Below are 2,500 nucleotides of genomic sequence, written 5' to 3' on the forward strand. Positions count from 1 at the left end.
CCTCTTTCAAAAGGGCTGGGCGCAGGGTCTACGCAGGGCTAAGAAACCACCCCGGGGGTGAAAGAAAGAGCAAGCTGGGCCGGAGCCCGTTGTCCAGGAGTTGGCTAAGGAAGAAGGTGAGATGGTTGCCCGTGCCAGGAAGCGAAGCTACTTTTCAGTCGGCTTCTCTTTTCCTAGGGCGCGTTGCCTGCAAAGATGTTCAGCCTGTGTTGCCCTGTAAATTGGTCTGCAGGTTACTAGCTATGGCCTCCAGCCGGGCGGGAGGCCCAGATGCTATGGAAATTAAGCCTGCTATTATTAAAAGTAAAAAGCCACAACGCTGGTGGCCACCACGCCCGCTGCGGCTGCAGCTGCAGCTGCTAAGAGTGATAGCGGTACGAATGAGAATACTAGGATTTTGCAAGGACTAAAGAGTGCAAGAGAGAAAGCGAATGTAAAAGAAGCAAGTGTGCAGTGTAAAAAGTGAATGTAAAAATGGCATAGAGGAGAGTGACCCCCTGCTGGTGGAAGTGAGGAAAAGCAAAAGCCTACAGCACCTGGTATTCCCAGGCGGTCTCCCATCCAAGTACTAAGCAGGCCCGACCCTGCTTAGCTTCCGAGATCAGACGAGATATGGCGTGTTCAGGGTGGTGTGGCCGTAGGCAGAGACAGGCCTCTCACTTACTCCTCTTCTACTTTGCAGCCTGGCTGCCGGCAGCTCTTTGCACTACTCCATGCTAGGCCTTTTTCTTCACTTTTTGCCTTCTCTTAAGGGAACTTCATATTCCAGCAGGAGCAGTGCAAGGGCTGGGGGCGGCCCTTATACCCACAGGTGTGGTTCAGCAACCAGTCATAGGGCGCAGCCGTACTCTTTCAAAAGGGCTGGGCGCAGGGTCTGCGCAGGGCTAAGAAACCATCCCGGGGTGAAAGAAAGAGCAAGCTGGGCCGGAGCCCGTTGTCCAGGAGTCGGCTAAGGAAGAAAGTGAGATGGTTGCCCGTGCCTGGAAGCGAAGCTGCTTTTCAGTCGGCTTCTCTTTTCCTAGGGCGCGTTACCTGCAAAGATGTTCAGCCTGTGTTGCCCTGTAAATTGGTCTGCAGGTTACTAGCTATGGCCTCCAGCCCGGTGGGAGGCCCAGATGCTATGGAAATGAAGCCTGCTATTATTAAAAGTAAAAAGCCACAACGCTGGTGGCCACCATGCAGGCTGCGGCTGCAGCTGCTAAGAGTGATAGCGGTACGAATGAGAATACTAGGATTTTGCAAGGACTAAAGAGTGCAAGAGAGAAAGCGAATGTAAAAGAAGCAAGTGTGCAGTGTAAAAAGTGAATGTAAAAATGGCATAGAGGAGAGTGACCCCCTGCTGGTGGAAGTGAGGAAAAGCAAAAGCCTACAGCACCTGGTATTCCCAGGCGGTCTCCCATCCAAGTACTAACCAGGACCGACCCTGCTTAGCTTCCGAGATCAGACGAGATCGGGTATGTTCAGGGTGGTGTGGCCGTAGGCAGAGACAGGCCTCTCACTTACTCCTCTTCTACTTTGCAGTCTGGCTGCCAGCAGCTCTTTGCACTACTCCACGCTAGGCCTTTTTCTTCACTTTTTGCCTTCTCTTAAGGGAACTTCATATTCCAGCAGGAGCAGTGCAAGGGCTGGGGGCGGCCCTTATACCCACAGGTGTGGTTCAGCAACCAGTCACAGGCTGCAGCCGCCCTCTTTCAAAAGGGCTGGGCGCAGGGTCTGCGCAGGGCTAAGAAACCATCCCGGGGGTGAAAGAAAGAGCAAGCTGGGCCGGAGCCCGTTGTCCAGGAGTCGGCTAAGGAAGAAGGTGAGATGGTTGCCCGTGCCTGGAAGCGAAGCTGCTTTTCAGTCGGCTTCTCTTTTCCTAGGGCGCGTTGCCTGCAAAGATGTTCAGCCTGTGTTGCCCTGTAAATTGGTCTGCAGGTTACTAGCTATGGCCTCCAGTCCGGCGGGAGGCCCAGATGCTATGGAAATGAAGCCTGCTATTATTAAAAGTAAAAAGCCACAACGCTGGTGGCCACCACGCCCGCTGTGGCTGCAGCTGCTAAGAGTGATAGAGGTACGAATGAGAATACTAGGATTTTGCAAGGACTAAAGAGTGCAAGAGAGAAAGCGAATGTAAAAGAAGCAAGTGTGCAGTGTAAAAAGTGAATGTAAAAATGGCATAGAGGAGAGTGACCCCCTGCTGGTGGAAGTGAGGAAAAGCAAAAGCTTACAGCACCTGCTATTCCCAGACGGTCTCCCATCCAAGTACTAACCAGGCCCGACCCTGCTTAGCTTCCAAGATCAGACGAGATCGGGCGTGTTCAGGGTGGTGTGGCAATAGGCAAAGACAAGCCTCTCACTTACTCCTCTTCTACTTTGCAGCCTGGCTGACGGCAGCTCTTTGCACTACTCCACGCTAGGCCTTTTTCTTCACTTTTTGCCTTCTCTTAAGGGAACTTCATATTCCAGCAGGAGCAGTGCAAGGGCTGGGGGCGGCCCTTATACCCACAGGTGTGGTTCA

General features: G+C 52.9%; 3 non-coding genes across 3 annotated transcripts; all 3 read right to left on the reverse strand.

The window, feature by feature from the left end:
• Positions 1-524: 524 nt before the first annotated feature.
• Positions 525-643, reverse strand: LOC142202166 (5S ribosomal RNA). Its single transcript, XR_012716039.1, has one exon. It is a non-coding gene; the product is annotated as a 5S ribosomal RNA (ribosomal RNA).
• A 720-nt stretch (positions 644-1,363) lies between these two features.
• LOC142201843 (5S ribosomal RNA) lies at positions 1,364-1,482 on the reverse strand. The gene has a single exon (XR_012715731.1). It is a non-coding gene; the product is annotated as a 5S ribosomal RNA (ribosomal RNA).
• Positions 1,483-2,203: 721 nt separating this feature from the next.
• LOC142202199 (5S ribosomal RNA) lies at positions 2,204-2,322 on the reverse strand. Its single transcript, XR_012716069.1, has one exon. It is a non-coding gene; the product is annotated as a 5S ribosomal RNA (ribosomal RNA).
• Positions 2,323-2,500: the final 178 nt, after the last annotated feature.

This window comes from Leptodactylus fuscus, chromosome 4 (genome assembly GCF_031893055.1).
Source record: "Leptodactylus fuscus isolate aLepFus1 chromosome 4, aLepFus1.hap2, whole genome shotgun sequence".
Classification (NCBI taxonomy): domain Eukaryota; kingdom Metazoa; phylum Chordata; class Amphibia; order Anura; family Leptodactylidae; genus Leptodactylus; species Leptodactylus fuscus.